The following is an 18,059-nucleotide window of genomic DNA, read 5'->3' as shown; positions in this document are numbered from 1 at the left end:
GTTGGAGTTGTTAAAATACATTAGGACAGATAACTCCCCGGGGCCTGACGGAATATTCCTCAGGCTGCTCCATGAGGCGAGGGAAGCGATTGCTGAGCCTCTGGCTGGGATCTTTATGTTCTCGTTGTGCACGGGAATGGTACCGGAAGATTGGAGGGAAGTGAATGTTGTCCCCTTGTTCAGAAAAGCTAGTAGGGATAGTCCGGGTGACTATAGACCAGTGAGCCTTACGTCTGTGGTGGGAAAGCCGTTGGAAAAGATTCTTAGAGATAGGATCTCTGGGCGTTTAGAGAATCATGGTCTGATCAGGGGCAGTCAGCATGGCTTTGTGAAGGGCAGATCGTGTCTAACAAGCCTGATAGAGTTCTTTGAGGAGGTGACCAGGCATGTAGATGAGGGTAGTGAGGTGGATGTGGTCTACATGGATTTTAGTAAGGCATTTGACAAGGTTCCACACGGTAGGCTTATTCAGAAAGTTAGAAGGCATGGGATCCAGGGAAGTTTGGCCAGGTGGATTCAGAATTGGCTTGCCTGCAGAAGGCAGAGGGTAGTGGTGGAGGGAGTACATTCAAATTGGAGGGTTGTGACTAGTGGTGTCCCACAAGGATCTGTTCTGGGACCTCTACTTTTCGTGATTTTTATTAACGACCTGGATGTGGAGGTAGAAGGGTGGGTTGGCAGCTTTGCAGATGACGCAAAGGTTGGTGGTGTTGTGGATAGTATAGAAGATTGTCGAAGATTGCAGAGAGACATTGATCGGATGCAGAAGTGGGCTGAGAAGTGGCAGATGGAGTTCAACCTGGAGAAATGTGAGATGGTACACTTTGGAAAGACAAACTCCAAGGCAGAGTACAAAGTAAATGGCAGGATACTTGGTAGTGAGGAGGAGCAGAGGGATCTGGAGGTACATGTCCACAGATCCCTGAAGGTTGCCTCACAGGTAGATAGGGTAGTTAAGAAAGCTTATGGGGTGTTAGCTTTCATAAGTCGAGGGACAGAGTTTAAGAGTCGTGAGGTAATGATGCAGCTCAATAAAACTCTGGTTAGTCCACAATTGGAGTACTGTGTCCACTTCTGGTCGCCTCACTATAGAAAGGATGTGGACGCATTGGAAAGGGTACAGAGGAGATTTACCAGGATCTTGCCTGGTTTAGAGAATATGCATTATGATCAGAGACTAAGGGAGCTAGGGCTTTACTCTTTGGAGAGAAGGAGGATAGAGGAGACATGACAAAGGCATACAAGATATTAAGAGGAATAGATAGAGTGGACAGCCAGCGCCTCTTCCCCAGGGCACCACTGCTCAATACAAGAGGATATGGCTTTAAGGTAAGGGGTGGGAAGTTCAAGGGGGATATTAGAGGAAGGTTTTTTACTCAGAGAGTGGTTTGTGCATGGAATGCACTGCCTGAGTCAGTGGTGGAGGCAGATACACTAGTGAAATTTAAGAGACTACTAGACAGGTATATGGAGGAATTTAGGGTGGGGGTTTATATGGGAGGCAGAGTTTGAGGGTCGGCACAACAATGTGGGCTGAAGGGCCTGTAGTGTGCTATACTATTCTATGTTCTATGTTCTATTGGGCAGAAGATGTAAAAATCTGAAAGCAGGTACCACCAGGCTCAAGCACAGCTTCTATCCCACTGAACAGACATCTCACGAATTAAACATGAACTGTGACAATCTACCTCATTTTGCCTATGTCCTTTAGTTTTGTACCTACATGGCCCTTCCTCTAGAAACCCAGCACTATATTCTGCATTCTCTGTTTGCTTGTTGTACTGCCTTCATATTCTGATGCATAGTAAGCTCCTACTGGACGGCAGGCAAAAGAAAGCTCAGAACATGTGAGGATATTATACCTAGTTCATCAATTTACCAAACAAACCCTAGTACCAATACCAATGATCTGTGTTGTGGTGGGAGAGAGAGAAGAGATGTGACCCTAAAATTCCAAGTAAATTTATTAACAAAGTACATATTTATCATTATATACAACCCTGAGATACATTTCCTCGTGGGCATACTCAGTAAATCCAAGACTGTAATAGGATGAAGGAAAGACCTCACTGACTATGGATTCAACCAACGACAAAAAACAACAAACTGTGCAAATACAATAAATAAATAAATAAGCAATAAACATCAAGAACGTAAGATGAAGAGTCCTTGAAAGTTAGTCCATAGGTTGTGAGAAGATTTCAGTGATGGGGAAGTGACGTTGAGTGAAGTTATCCCCTTTGGTTGAAGAACCTGATGCACTGTTCCTGTGCTGGTGGTGAGAGCTCAGAAGCTCCTCAACCTTCCTCCCAATGGCAGCAGTGAGAACAGAGCATGACCTGGGTGGTGGGGGTCCCTGATGATGGATGCTGCTTTCCTGCAACAACACCCCATGTAGATGTGCTCAGTGGTGGGAAGGGATTTACCCATGATGGTCCGGTTCAAGAATGGGGACATCGCCAGAGGCTTAAGCTACAGATATGTCCTCACTGTCTGGAATTCCAACGCCTCCCATCCCAGGCATTCTCTCTTCTCTCCTCTCCATTGGATGCAAAAGGTTTGAAAGCACATAAGACCAGGCTCAAGTATAGCTTCTACCCCACTGCTATCAGACTCTTGGACGGACTTCTCAGTCACTAAACATGAACTATTGTTCTTCCAGTCTACTTCACTGTGGCCCTTGCACTTTATTTGTTTGCCTGCACTGCACTTCCTCTGTAATTATAACACTCTATTCCGCATTCTGTTTCCTTTTATTACTCTGATGTACTGATGTATAGAATAATTTGTATTTAGTCACAGAATCAGAATCAGAATCATACTTATTCTCACGGACTGGCAGACCACAGTACCTATGCTTGCAACACTGTGTGTCCGACAGAGTGATCAGCAGCACTGGGGCTCCACAGGGGACTGTCTTGTCTCCCTTTCTCTTCACCATTTACACCTCGGACTTCAACTACTGCACAGAGTCTTGTCATCTTCAGAAGTTTTCTGATGACTCTGCCATAGTTGGATGCATCAGCAAGGGAGATGAGGCTGAGTACAGGGCTACGGTAGGAAACTTTGTCGCATGGTGTGAGCAGAATTATTTGCAGCTTAATGTGAAAAAGGCTAAGGAGCTGGTGGTAGACCTGAGGAGAGCTAAGGTACCGGTGACCCCTGTTTCCATCCAGGGGGTCAGTGTGGACATGGTGGAGGATTACAAATACCAGGGAATACGAATTGACAATAAACTGGACTGGTCAAAGAACACTGAGGCTGTCTACAAGAAGAGTCAGGGCTGTCTCTATTTCCTGAGGAGACTGAGGTCCTTTAACATCTGCCAGACGATGCTGAGGATGTTCTACGAGTCTGTGGTGGCCAGTGCTATCATGTTTGCTGTTGTGTGCTGGGGCAGCAGGCTGAGGGTAGCAGACACCAACAGAATCAATAAACTCATTCGTAAGGCCAGTGATATTGTGGGGATGGAACTGGACTCTCTCATGGTGGTGTCTGAAAAGAAGATGCTGTCTAAGTTGCATGCCATCTTGGACAATGTCTCCCATCCACTACATAATGTACTGGGTGGGCACAGGAGTACATTCAGCCAGAGACACACTCCACCGAGATGCAGCACAGAGCGTCATAGGAAGTCATTCCTGCCTGTGGCCATCAAATTTTACAACTCCTTCCATGAAATTAGTCCAGGACCAGTCTACCCTGAGCCAATAGGCTGGTCCTTCATAATTTACTGGCATAATTTACATATTACTATTTAACTATTTCTGGTTCTATTACTATTTATTATTCATGGTGCAACTGTAACGAAAACCAATTTCCCCCGTGATCAATAATGTATGACTATGACTATGACTATGACTATTATGTCATGAAATTTGTTGTTTTGTGGAAGAAGTACAGTGTAATTCATAAAATGTGCTCTAAATATCAAAATAAATATGTAGTCCAAAAATGAATAATGAGGTCGTGTTCATGGGTTCATGGACCATTCAGAAATCTGATGGTGGAGGGGAAGAAGCTGTTCTCAAAACATTGAGAGTGGGTTTTTTAGTTAAGTTTGGTTAACTTTCAGCCTGATATGCTGCTGGCGTTCAGGGCAGCAATGGAGGTCCTCCATCTCTGGTGGTGTTCACGGTTTCCTTCATCGTGTCAGTAGCTTCCTCTCAGTTTTCACTACTGTCAGTCATGCAATTCCTGGATGGAGATTCAGGAATACTGTCACATTCAGATATAGAAGGATCCATCATTGCTTTTTCCATAACAAAATTGTTTTACCAGCCAGGGTTGTTAGCCCTGAGATGAACCCCCAAACTTGGAGGACAAGTGGACCACCCTTAGTCTGTCCTTCACCCTTTGACCTGTTTGACATGGGTGATCCTACCAAGAGCCAAAGCATAAAGCCTGCCCCCAGCTCATTGAAGCACCCAAGCCTCCAAACCCAACAAGGTTATGGCCCTCTTGGAGGAAGTTCAGTGAAGTTCATGTTTATTTGTCATTCAACCATACATGAATACCCACGAATACAACCAAATGAACAACGCTTCTCGGGGGCCAAGGTGCAAAACATAGCACCAACAGTCATACACAGCACAAGGCACATATTGCATATGTAAGGTAGCAAGCATATATAATATAGCAGTACAATACAGTCACGCAGAAAATATATAGAGTCCAAGTCCCTGAGTGCATGAATGTTGCAGCAATCTGCAGTCAAACACAGTACAGCTTGCCTTCTGCAGAGCAAATACCAGGGAGCAACACTGATTCCAGCTCGGACAAGGCCTCACACTGCCTCCGGTGGAGTGGACCAACTTGAGATCTAGTCTCCGCTACATCCGAAATCACACATCTCCCCCATCCTCTACTGCCATCCACCAATAAATCAGTGAATCGGGCCTGTAGCATTCTGCATTAACAGTGCCCATCAGGGTCCTGCGATTGCAAGAAAAGTGACTAAGACGATCATTCGCTGTTAGCCTACACACCGCCTTCAGGCACCAACTCTTATGATGCAACTCTGACACAAGCAGCAGCATGATCCAGATCAAGACCAGCTCCTTCAGTTTCCCCATCAACGAGCAACTCACTGAAGGGGTAGACCTGCGGTACTCTGGGCTCCTGTACCTCCCAATATCAATACCAATGTCAATCTTTCAATACTTGTTGTCAGCAATACTTAAAATACCTAGGTTCTCATACTGTTTGTTTGTTTGTTTGTTTATTTAATATATTATAATATTATTATTATTATTCTAGGTTGAGTAACCCCTTATCCAAAATGCTTGGGGCCGGAATTGTTTCGGACTTGGGAATATATAATGAGCTAACTTGGGATTGTTATCATTTTTCACTGAATTTATGTGCTACCAGTAAGAAGTCCTTGTCTTACACTCGTTCATCAGACACATGTACTGATGCAGCCATTCAGCATGTTAGATTCTCATCAGTGACGATCTTGGCAAACCATTCAATGAATTTCTCTGCCGCTGATCAGTAGACGCTTTATCACCATAAATCTTTAAAAATTTAATGCCATGCCTTTTCTTAACTTTTTTTTTGCAACCAGCCTGCTGAATATTCAGAATAGCCTTCAATTTTCAGTTAATTGTGATAGATCTTTGCTTGTTTCATAATCAGCACACTGATAAGCGGCATAGGTTCATTCCGACACTGATGAATCCACTCTTTCAGTACACAGTCAAGATCTTCATTTTTCACTTTATACAGTGTTATTCTACTTTTCATTAACTTCCGTCTACTACATATGCGAGATCACTTCTCAGTACTGTGTGTTGTATGCAGAGCCCTGAACATTGCCGGGGAACCTCTGGAAAATTTCTTTTTGTGATGTCATGTATTTCGGGGATTTTTAGATATTGGAATTCTGGATAAGGGATAATCAACCTGAGTTATAATTTGTATTTGTATAGTCTGCCTACCTTTTCCCAGTGGTTGTTTGACTGTCTTTGTTTGTGTGTAGCTTTTCATTGATTCTGTTTAATTTCTTTGTTCTACTATGAATGCCCACAAGAAAATAAATCTCAGGGTAGTATACCTATGTTCATGCTCTTCTGCTGCTGTAGATAGTTCACCTCAGGATGTGCTTCTGCACACCACTGCTGTAACGCGTGAGTTACTGTCACTTGAGTTACTGTCACTTTGCTGTCAGCTTGAACCAGTCTGGCCATTCTCCTCTGACCTCTCTCATTAACGAAGTGTTTTCACCCTCAGAGCTTCCACTCACTGGTTTTTTTTTGTTTTTTGCACCATTCTCTGTAAACTCTAGAGACTGTTGTGCATGAAAATCCCAGATCAGCAGCTTCTGAGATACTTAAACTACCCCATCTGGCACCAACAAACATTCCAAGGACAAAATCACATACATCACATCTCTTCCCCACTCTGGTGTTTGGTCTGAAACACAACTGAACCTCTTGACCATGTCTGCATGCTTTTATGCATTGAGTTGCTGCCACATGATTGGCTGATTAGATATTTGCATTAACGAGCAGGTGTACAGGTGTATCTAATAAAATGGCCAATAAAGTAATAAGTTGATAATAAATTTACTTTGAACTTTGAGGTTCTTCCTTATTTTGCAGATGCAGGAGTGAAACTGTGCTCTATAAATTAGGGCCGAGAGGACAAGCAGCAAACCTTATTTAAAGGTGAGGTGAGATGAGGTTTCTTGCAGATGCCTTAATGTTGGGTGTTGATTTAAAACCAGATTCCCTCCGCAGGTTCTTCTTTCACCTTTGGCCCTGATTAAATTGGTGTTCCTGCACAATGACAGTGTGTGTGTGATCCCGTGGGTTATTATCTTCTTTAACATCCTGCTGGTTCCTTAAGGTTCATATAGCCGGAGGTGGTAGTGGGGATCAGCTCCCACTGCCTATTAAATGCTCCCAATGGCTTGTGTCTCAAATAGCCTCTGACAACCAAGTCTAGCTCCTGGCCTTCAGGTGTGGCTTAGCCTGGTGGAACTGTTTCTACTAACAGGAGAAAAGGCGTAGGCTCCTTAAAACCAGTCACTTTGGGCCAATGGGGCTTGTCGGCCGTGATTGGCAGCTCATCTAGGAGAAGGAATACTCTGATTTCAAACTTCCCCTGCCTTGCAGCTAAACCTACTCATGGAGAAGGATTCAGGAGAAACCCTGAGGGAAAAATCCAGAGTTAGAGTCCCTTAGGCAGTCCTACGTTGAGATCAACACTGACTGGCAACTCCTGCAATGCCATTGGTGCAAAACTGTATCGATCTCAGTTGTTCCTTTGGGTTCATCAGCTGTGTGAAGAGGGGAGCCTGGTGCGTGGTCAGCAAATTGCTTTACATAGCAAGGTGCCTCGTCTTGCAAACTGGCTTGTGTATCATGTAAACAGCTAGGACACAACATCAATCCCAACCAATGGAGGGCCTCTCTGAATTACATCCAGCTGGGAGAGGGGAGGAGAGGACAGGTAGCAGACAGGAGGAATAAATGAGATCTGTGGTGTGGTGCGGTGAGTCCAAGAAGAATGATGTCAGCAGAGGTGTACAAAATCATGAGAGGAATAGCTAGGGTGAATATGCAGGGTTGGGTGAAGCGATAACATCACTGTTTGGTACAGAAGTTGCACTGCAGTGGACAGGAAGGCTCTGCAACATGTAATGAAAACTGCCCAGAGCATCTGGGGCACCAGTCACTTTGGGCAGATGGGTTCATCAGCCACGGTTGGCAGCTCATCTAGGAGAAGGAAAACTCTGATTTCAAACTTCCCCTGCCTTGCAGCTAAACCCACTCATGGAGAAGGGTTCGGGAGAAACCCTGAGGGAAAAATCCAGAGTTAGAGTCCCTTAGGCAGTCCTACGTTGAGATCAACACTGACTGACACCAGCCTACCTATCATCAAGGGTGCATATACAGAAACGTGCTGGGAAAGGGTCACTAGTAACATAAAGGATTCCACCCACCCTGCTCATGGACTGTTTGTCCCACTCCCATCAGGGAGGAGGCTACATAGCATCCATGCCAGGACCACCAGACTCAAAAACAGTTACTTTCCCCAAGCAGTGAGGCTGATCAGCACCTCTGCCCACTAACCCACCCCTTCAGACCCTCAACAACCACTACTTTATCATTTCCTGTCAGTCATCTTATGTACATACACTCCTGTACCTAGCATCACTTTATGGACATACAATCAATCCATGTATATATGCTATCTTATGTTTTTATATTCACTGTGTACTTTATCTTTTGTGATTTTTTTGGTGATGATCAGATCTGAAGTAACAACTCTTTCAGTTTCCTCTACACTTGTGTACTGGAAAAGACCTTAAACTATCTTGAAACTTTTCCCCAGTGAATAAATATCAAAAACTAGAGGACATGGGCCCAAGGTCAGAGGGGAGAGATTTAACAGGAGACGTGAGGGGCAACTTCTTCACACTGAAGGTGCTGCAGTAGAGTCACAGAAAGGTACCACATAGAAACTGGCCCTTCGGCCCATTTAGTCCATACTGAGCCATTTAAGCTGCCTAATCCCATCGACCTGCGACTGGATCAGAGCCCTCCATACCCCTGCCATCCACGTACCTATCCAAACTCCTCTTAAATGTGGAAATCGAGCTCACCTCCACTACTTGTGCCGGCAGCCCTTCCCACGCTCTCACCTCCCCGGGCGTGAAGAAGTTTCCCCTTGTGCATGTGTAATGAGCCACCAGAGGAAGTGGTTGAGGCAGTTACATTCACAGCATTTAAAAGGTCCTTGGACAAGTACATGGGCGAGGAAGGTTAGAGGAATATGGATCAAACTTGGGCGAACGGGAGACATGAGAGGCTGCAGATCCTGGGATGTAGAGCAGCAAATGATCTGCTGGAGGAATTCACCACAGAAAGCATTCCGCCTGGGTGTGCAGTGGCTCATTATGGCAACTGCTCAGCATGTGACTGCAAGGATAAGAGAAAATCTGCAGATGCTGGAAGTCAAAATTAGTACACACAAGCTGCGGTCCTGATGTAGGATCTCGACCCGAAACGTTGACTGTGTACTCTTTTCCACAGCTGAGTTCCTCCAGCGTTTTGTGTGTGCTAATGTGACTGCAAGAGACTGCAAAGAGTTGTGGACACAGCCCAGCACGTCACAAAAACCCAATCCTCCTTCATGGACTCTGTCTACTCTTCTCACCGCCTCAGTAAAGCCACTGGCATAATCAGACACCCCTCCCACCTCGGCCATTCTCTCCTCTCCCTTCTCCGTCCGGGCTGGAGATGCAGAGTCTGAAAGCACCTGCCACCAAGCTCAAGAACAGCTTCTACCAGCTGATGTAAAACTATTGAGCTGTCCCCAACTACAAGCAAATGGACTCTTGCGCTCCTAATCTCCCTCGTTATGACCTTGCACCTTATTGTCTCAGTGCATTGCACTTTTCCCTGTAACTTTTACACTTTATCCTTCACTCCGCTATTGTTTCACCTTGTTCTACCTGAATAAACTGTGTAATGATTTGATCTGTATGAACTGCTTGCAAGACCTGCTTTTCACTAAAACACGCACAAAGTGCTGCAGGAACTCAGCAGGTTCGGCAGTATTTATGGAAGTTAATAAACAGTCGGACCGAGACCCTTCTTCAGGACAGGAGAAAAGGGAAAGGAAAACCATCTAGAAGGTGATAGGTGAAGCCAGGTGGCTGGGAAAGGTAAGGGGCTGGAGAGGAGGGAATCTGAAGGGTGGGGAGAGTGGACCATGGGAGGAAGGGAGGAAAGAGGGGCACCGGGGGGAGGTGGGAGGTGAAAGGCAAGTGAAGAGAAGACATAAGAGGCCAGAGTGGGGAATAGAAGAAGAGGGAAGGGGAGGGGGAAAAAATTACCGGAAGGAGAAATCAGTGTACTTGCCGTCAGGTTGGAGGTTAGCTTGTATAGTACGGGTGATGATAATGAACCAATTCTAATCTGAATTCCAGTCTTTGGAGGGAGAAAATGTATCAGGTAGGAATCCTGTGATGCATCAGGACGTTAGAATGTAGAACAGTATCGCGTAGGAATGGGCTCTTCGGCATCTAATGTTGTGCTGGAGTCTTGTTGAGGAGGAATGGTGGATCTTTGGAATTCTCTACCCTATGGAGCTGTGGAGACAATTGTTGAATACATTCATGGCAGGGAGCGACAGTCATTTGAACTACATGGGAGAAGGGTGGCTATGGGCTGAATGTGGCATTAAGGCCAGGACTGCGTCGAGCAATGTTGGAACAGACTAGAGGGGTCAAAAAGCCGTCTCCTTGTTTGGTTCTTTAGATGGATGTTTAAGCGGTGCCACGGTAGCATAGTGCTCAGAGCATTGTTTACAGAATCATCTGTAAGATAGGGGTTCATTTCCCCGCTGCTGTCTGTAAGGAGTTTGCACTTTCTCCCCGTAACCACATGGGTGTCTTCCAGGTGCTCTGGTTTCCTCCCACATTCCAAAGACCCACATTTGGATTAGTGAGTTACAACATGCTATGTTGTCACTGGAAGCCTGGCGAGACTTGTGGGCTGCCCAGCACAAACCTGGCCGATCTGGTTTGACACGAACCACACACATGTTACGATGTACATGTGACGGCGCAGCGGAGTAGTGGTAAGCACAATTCTATTACAGCTCAGGACTTTCTAGAGTTCGGAGTTTGATTCCAGCTCTGTTTTGGGAGGAGTCTCTGTACGTCCTCCCCGTGGAATGTGTGGGTTTACTCCGGTTGCTCCGGTTTCCTCCCTCAGTCCAAAGGCGATCTGGGTAGGCTAATTGGTCACCGTAAATTGTCCTGTGATTAGGTTAGGGTTAATCGGGGTTGTCCGTGGTTGCTGGGGTGGCGTGGCTCGAAAGGCCTGAAGGGCCAGCTCCGCGCTGTATCACTAAATAAATAAAGCTAATCTTAAACTTTCTTTGAAGGGGGATCCATCCCTTTAACTCGGGTGCCACCTGGTGGCAGAGAGCAGACAGTGCAACACCTGCTTTCGAACACAAGTGCTTGAGGAACTCAACAGCTCAGGCAGTATCTATGGTGGGGAATATACAGTCAACGTTTCAGGCTAGACTGGACTGTTCATGCTCTTCCATAGACGCTGCCTGACCTGCTGAGTTCCTCCAGCATTTATTGTGTGTTTCCAGCATCTCTTGTGACTTTGAATTAATATCTCGAAGTCCATTTATTATCAAAACATTTATTATCAAAGGTACATCGCATCCAGAGTTTCTCCGGTTAGTGGACGATTTCCCTCCACGCCTCTCTGACGTAGCGGGGAACCGCATACGAGGCAAGTTGCAGCAGTGGTTTGCCGTTGCCTTCTGCTGGGTGAGTTTCCAAAGAGATCACCAGCTCGTAACCCCGCACGGATGGAAAGTGTGCAGGGGAGCTGGCTGGATTCGAACTCGGGACCTTTCATCCCGAAGTCCGGCACTGATGCCACTATGCCACCAGCCGGGTCTATTATCAAAGTATGTATCCATTGTAGGACTTTGAGATATGTCTTCTTACAGCCACAAAACAAGAAAGCTGAAAGAACCCAGGAAAAAAAAGAACAAACACCCAATGAGCAGAGGGAGAAAAAAAAACAAGTCTTGTAAATGATAAAAGAAAGCAAATGGCATTTAGAACGAAAGTGAGTCCTCAGACATGAAGCCCTGATCAGCTGGAGCAAACCTACAACCTCAGTCTCAGTTCAGTTCATGGCAGAGTAAATGTCATGCAGCCCGCAGACACGGAGCACACAGCAGAGTAAATGTCCTCTTATGGAGGGGAGGAGAAGATGGTGGCGCAACACAGAACCGGTGGCCGCTCCGAATTGATACCGTATTTGTTAAATAGGGGCCGTGTACAATCCTGATTTGATGGAGACAGACGTGAGAGCACAGAGGAACATCTGGAGAAACTTCTGAAATGCCTGCTTCGCTGACGCTGCTATTGTGCGATCGAGAATCTCCGGAGGGGAAGGCCCTAAATCCTCGGCTTTGCCTATTGCAGGGTCGAAGTGCTCGGCAGAGATGGTGCTCGGTGCTCGGTGTCGGAGGGCTGGTCGGAGGCTCGAAGTTTTCAGACGGACTCAGAGTCGGTCTGTAGTCGGGTGCTTCCTGGATGCTGTATCGGCAAGTTTGCGGCGCTGGAAGCTCATGGCAGGGAGAGTTTCTCCCTTCTACTGTCTGCGTGAGATGATGGGATTTTTGAGAGACTTTGAGACTTTTTTTTACCATGCCCATGGTCTGTTCTTTATCAAATTACAGTATTGCTTTGCACTGTTGTAACTATATGTTATAATTATGTGGTTTTTGTCAGTTTTTTTTGTCTTGGTTTGTCATGTGTTTCTGTGATATCACTCTGGAGGAACAAATTGTATCATTTCTTAATGCATGCATTACGAAATGACAATAAAAGAGGACCGAGTGTCCTCATAATCTAATCTAATCTAAATGTCGTGGAGCCCGCAGACACGGAGCTGGCCCGCATCCTCAGCCTCAGTGCAATGAAGAGCGGAGTAAATGCTGTGGAGCAGCGAGCAGAAACGGCCCGACACTCTGCCCCTTCAATCCACCTGGCCCAGTGTTTAAACTGTGCAAACATTGTTCTGTTGCCTGCTCTAGCACCTGGACCCTATCGCCTTGGTACAACGTATCAGGTGCAGTTTACAAGAAGGAAATCTTGTCATTCAGGAGCCTCCAATCAGCCTAAAGCACTGTGCAGACAAAGAAATTCAAACGCTGCCTTAGATAAGAGGAACAGCAGTCAACTTGATTGTAAAACTTAAGAGTAGTTTGGATAAGTACATGGATGAGAGGGTTATGGAGGGCTATGGTCCAGGCGTAGGTTGATGTGATTAAGTAGAATAACAGTTTAGCATGGACTAGATGGGCCAAAGGGCTCATTTCTATACTGTAGTGCTCTGTGACTCTATGAGTCTAATATAGCACATGGTTTATTGGTTTATAATTATTGTCACATGTACCACAGTACAATGAAAAACTTGTCTTGCATACCGGCCACAAGCGAAAATGCCAACAAAATGCAGAACAGAGTCACAGAGAGAGCGCAGTGCAGGCAGACAGTAAGGTGAAAGGTCATGACGAGATAGGATGTGAGGTCAACAGCCCATCCTATCGTACAAAGGGACCATTCAATAGTTCTAAAACAGCTGGATGGAAGTTGCCCTTCAGCCTGGTAGTACATGCTTTCAAACTTCTGTATCTTCTGCCTTTAGGGAGGGGGAGATGAGGGATGGCCAAGGTGTGAGGAGCCTTTGATTATGCTGGCTGTTTTACCAAAGCAGTGAGAAGTGCAGACAGAGTCCATGGAGGGGAGGTTGGTTTCCGTGATATGACGAGCTGCTTCCTCAACTCTCTGCAATGTCTTGTGGCTTCAGGTTGCGCAGTTGCCCTGAAACAAGCTGAGATGTATCTGGATAGGATGATGTTTATGATCCATTTATACAAATTGGTGTGGGTCATGGAGACATAATGAATTTCCTTAGTCTCCTGAGGAAGTAGAGGCACCAGCGAGCTTTCTTGACCCCGGTGTCAAGGTGATTGAACCAGGACAAGCTATTGGTGATGTTTACCCCAAGGAACAAAACTCTCATCCATTTCCCCCTCAGTACCATTGAACCACTGACAAACAGGAGCATGTGCACCCTCCCCACTTCCTGACGTACAATGACCAGCTTTCACAAAATGCTGGACGATCTCAGCACGTCAGGCAGCATCTACGGAAGTAAATAAATTATCTGTTTCAGACCATCAGGGCTGGAAAGGAAGGGGGAAGATGCCAAGATAAGGAAGTGAGGGGAATGAGTACAAGCCAGAGAGTGATATGTCCTCCTCACCTCCCCCTCATGCCCCTCCATCTTCTCTTTCTCCCAGGGTCCACTTTCCTCTCAGAGAATAGAGCCATGGAGTCGGAGAAAAGTACAGCACAGAAACAGGCTCTTCGGCCTACCTAGTCTGTGCCCAATCATTTCAACTGCCTAGTTCCCATCGACCTGCACCTGGGCCATAGCCATGCACCTATCTAAACTCCTTAAATATTGAAATCGAGCTCTTACCTGTGTTGGCAGCTCATTCCACACTTTTACCTCCCTCTGAGTGAAAAGGTTTCCCCTCATGTTCACCTTAAACTTTTCACCCTTCACATTTAACCCATGACCTCTAGTTGCAGTCACACCCAACCTCAGCGGAAAAAGGCTACCTGTATTGACTCTATCTGTACCCCTCATAATTTTGTGTGTCAGATTCCTTCTTCTCCAGCTCTTTACCTTTTCCACCTATCACCTCTCAGCTTCTCACTTCATGCCCCTCCTCCACATACCTGGGTCCACCTATTACCTTTTAGCTTTAGTTTGGATCAAGTGAGAGAAAGGAGGGGGATACCTGAAATTGGAGAGATCAATGTTCATGTTGCTGCAGGTAGAATATGGGATGGTTTTCTCGGATAGAATAGGTAACTGGTTCATCTTTATCACGAGCACTGAGACATAGTGAAAACCTTCTGCGTGCCATCTGGCAGATCACTGTATACACAAGAACATTGACGGAGCTTGTTCGTTACGTGTTATGTCATATGACGTGGGCGATCACGGTCTTTCCATGACCATGATTGTTCTCGGCAAATTCTTCTACGGAGTTGGTTTGCCATTGCCTTCTTCTGGGCAGTGTCTTTACAAGTCGGGTGACCCCAGCCATTATCAATACTCTTCAGAGATTGTCTGCCTGGTCAGTGGTGGCATAACCAGGACTTGTGACATACCCCAGCTGCTCGTACGACCATCCACCACCTGCTTCCATGACTTCACGTGACTCTGATTAGGGACTAAGCAGGTTCTACACCTTGCCCAAGGGTGACCTGCAGGCAAGTGGAGGGAAGAAGTGCCTTACACCTCTTTTGGTAGAAACATATCTCCATCCCACCACCCAACATGATGTAGCACAGAAGTAAAAAAAAATAACAGCATGCAGAGTAGATTGTGAGTTACAGAGGAAGTGCACTGTAGACAGACAAATTAATACATGTGCCATGACAAGGTAGGTTGTGAGATCAAGAGTCCATTCAAACTGACTTAAAAACTGCCTTTGCGTTTGGTGGCATGTGTTCAAGAGTTTTGGTATCTTCTGCCCAATGGGAGGGGGATAGAACAGAGAATAATGGGGGTGCACAGTGTCCCTAATTATGTCAAGGATGGTGACGTCAAATTACTGGATGTTATACAATCTAGTAGTGAACTCTGAAGTTATTTGTTAATTTAGAGATACAGCACTGTAACAGGCCTCTCTGCCCAATCATACCCATGTGACCAATTAATCTACTAACTCGTCCGTCTTTGGACTGTGGGAGGAAACCGGAGCACCCGGAGGAAACCCACATGATCACAGGAGAAGGGAAAACTCCTTACAGACAGCGGTGGGTATTGAACCTGTGTTGCCGGCATTGTAATAGCAATACACTGGCTCCTGAGCTACCATGCTGCCCCAAGCTGAGGCATGACCGGATGGAAGATGAGGTGCTAGCCATCACAGTGACAAGTCAGGGGCTGATTGTCCAGTGTTGCAGTCGGATGGAGAACTAAAGTGGCAGGCAACAAGAATCAGGGTTGCCGCATGGCTGAGTGTGGATGCTTGGCAAAGCACTCCCCCAGTCTGCATTTGGTTGACCTAATGCAGAGAAGACCCCACCATGAAATCTAAACGCAGTACCGTCGATTGTTCCACTGCTCCGCTCTGTCTACACCCGTGACTGTGTGGCTGGGCACAGCTCAAATGCCATGTGTAAATTCATCGATGACACAGCTATTGTTGGCAGAATCTCAGATGGTGACAAGGAGGTGTACAGGAGTGAGACAGATCAGCTGGCTGAGTGGTGACGCAACAACAACCTTCCACTCAACGTCAGTAAGACCAAGGAGCTGATTTTGGGCTTCAGGAAGTGGAAGCTGAGGGAACACACACCGGTCATCATCAAGGCGTCAGCGGTGGCAAGGGTGAGCAGTTTCAAGTTCCTGGATGTCAACATCTCACATCCAGGGCCCATCATATTGATGCAATCATGAAGAGGGCAGGCCGGCGGCCATATCTCATGATTTGTATGTCGCCAAGTGCTCTAGCAAATGTTTGCAGAGGTACCGTGGCGAGCATTCTAACTGATTACATCGCCATCTGATTTGGAGGGGCCACTGCACAGGATTGGGAAAAGCTGCAGAGCATTGTAAGCTCAGCCAGCGCCATCATGGGCACTAGCCTCTCCAGCGCAGAGGACATCTTCAAAAGACGATGCCTCGAAAAGGTGAGCCCCAACACCCAGGTCATGCCTGCTTTTCATTGCTACCATCAGGGAGGAGGTGCAGGAGTCTGAAGACCCACAGTTAACATTTTAGGAACAGTTTCTTCACTTTTGCCATCAGGTTTCTGAACGGTCCATGAACACATGAGCTCTACCTCACGATTTTGCCCTCTTTTTGCACTACCTATTTTTTCAATATATTGTTTATTGTAACTTACAATATTTTTATGTATTTCTCCATACAGATGCTACAAAACAACAAACTACACGATACAAGTCGGTGATAATATGATTCCGAGTCACGGAAATAAATTCCTCAAGATCAGCAGTGTCAGGAATGAGAATGAGGTGCTGCTGCACCACTTACAGCCTACAGGTGGCAATATTGAGTCAAGTGGCCTAGCAGTGCCACCTGCAGGTAGTTGTGGAAACTGCACCGAATGTCATCATTCAACAAAGTTTAGGCAAAGTCAGGGCAAGTTATTTATCCCAATTCCATCGGGGTGAATTGGAGCAACTGGATTAAAGAGTAAATTAAGATTCTACCTATGTCTATGGAGGGGAGTAAACAGTAGACCTTTTAGAACAAGACCCTTCATCAGTGCAGAATGGCCTACTCCTGAGCCACCCAAAGGGGAACATGGGAAGAAGGGGTGGAGGGTAGAAGGTTTGTGACCCAGGTGCAGTCCCCATTCTGGTTGCCATTTCATCCCTTCTCCTCTTCTCACCTACCAGTCACCTTCCTCTGGTTCTCCTTCTCATTCCCTTTCTCCCATGGTCCACTGCCGTCTCCTAACAGATTCCTTCCTCATCAGACCTTTCCTAGAAAGCGAAGTAATCGAAGGAGGATGTACGGGAGCCTGAAGACACACAATCAATGTTTAAAGAACTGCTTCTTCCCCTCTGCCATCAGATTTTTTAACGGTCCAGAACTCTTCTGCTCTCTTTTTGCACTACTTATATTTTAACTTATCGATCAAAAATTCTGTAGATGCTGGAAATCCAGAGTGACACACACAAAGTGCTGAAAAAACTCAACATGTCGGGCAGCATCTTTGGAGGAGAATAAAGAGTCAACGTTTCAGGCTGAGACCCCTTCATCAGGATTTATACTAACTATAGTAATGTTTTATGTGTTGCTGCTGTAAAACCACAAATTCCACAACATACGTCAGTGATACTGAACTTGATTCTGATTCTGAAAAATGCTGCAGACACAAGAAAGACTGCAGATGCTGGAAATCTGGAGCAACGTCCAAACACACACACCCAAAGTGCTGTTGGAACTTAAACGGTCAGGCTGTGCCTGTGAAGGGGGGGGTTGAGGTGTCTAACACCAGAGCACATGCTTTTAAGGGGAGAGCGGGAGAGCGAGTTCAAAGGAAATGTGCCCGACAAGTTTTTTTAACTCAAAAAGTGGTCGGTACCTGGAATACACTGCCCAGGCTAGTGCTGGAGGCAGATACAACAAAGGCACTTCAGAGGCTGTTAGCTCTTCGAAGTGTGTTCAGATTCAGCATGCCGTCTAAAACTTTGACAAAGTTCTATACATCCACAGTGGAAACTGGCGGCATTACCGTCTGGTATGGAAACATCAATGCACAAGAATGTAAGGAGATAATGCTGAGGCCTTATAAGACACTAATCAGGCCACATCTGGAGTATTGTCAACAGTTTTTGGCCCCATATCTCAGAAAGGATGTGGTATTATTGGAGAGAGTCCAGACGAGGTTGAAGAGGATGATTCCGGGAATGAAGGTGTTAACATAGGAGGAGCGTTTGGCAG

Source organism: Mobula birostris, chromosome 4 (assembly GCF_030028105.1).
Source record: "Mobula birostris isolate sMobBir1 chromosome 4, sMobBir1.hap1, whole genome shotgun sequence".
NCBI lineage: Eukaryota > Metazoa > Chordata > Chondrichthyes > Myliobatiformes > Myliobatidae > Mobula > Mobula birostris.
Note: the sequence above shows the minus strand (reverse complement) of the source record.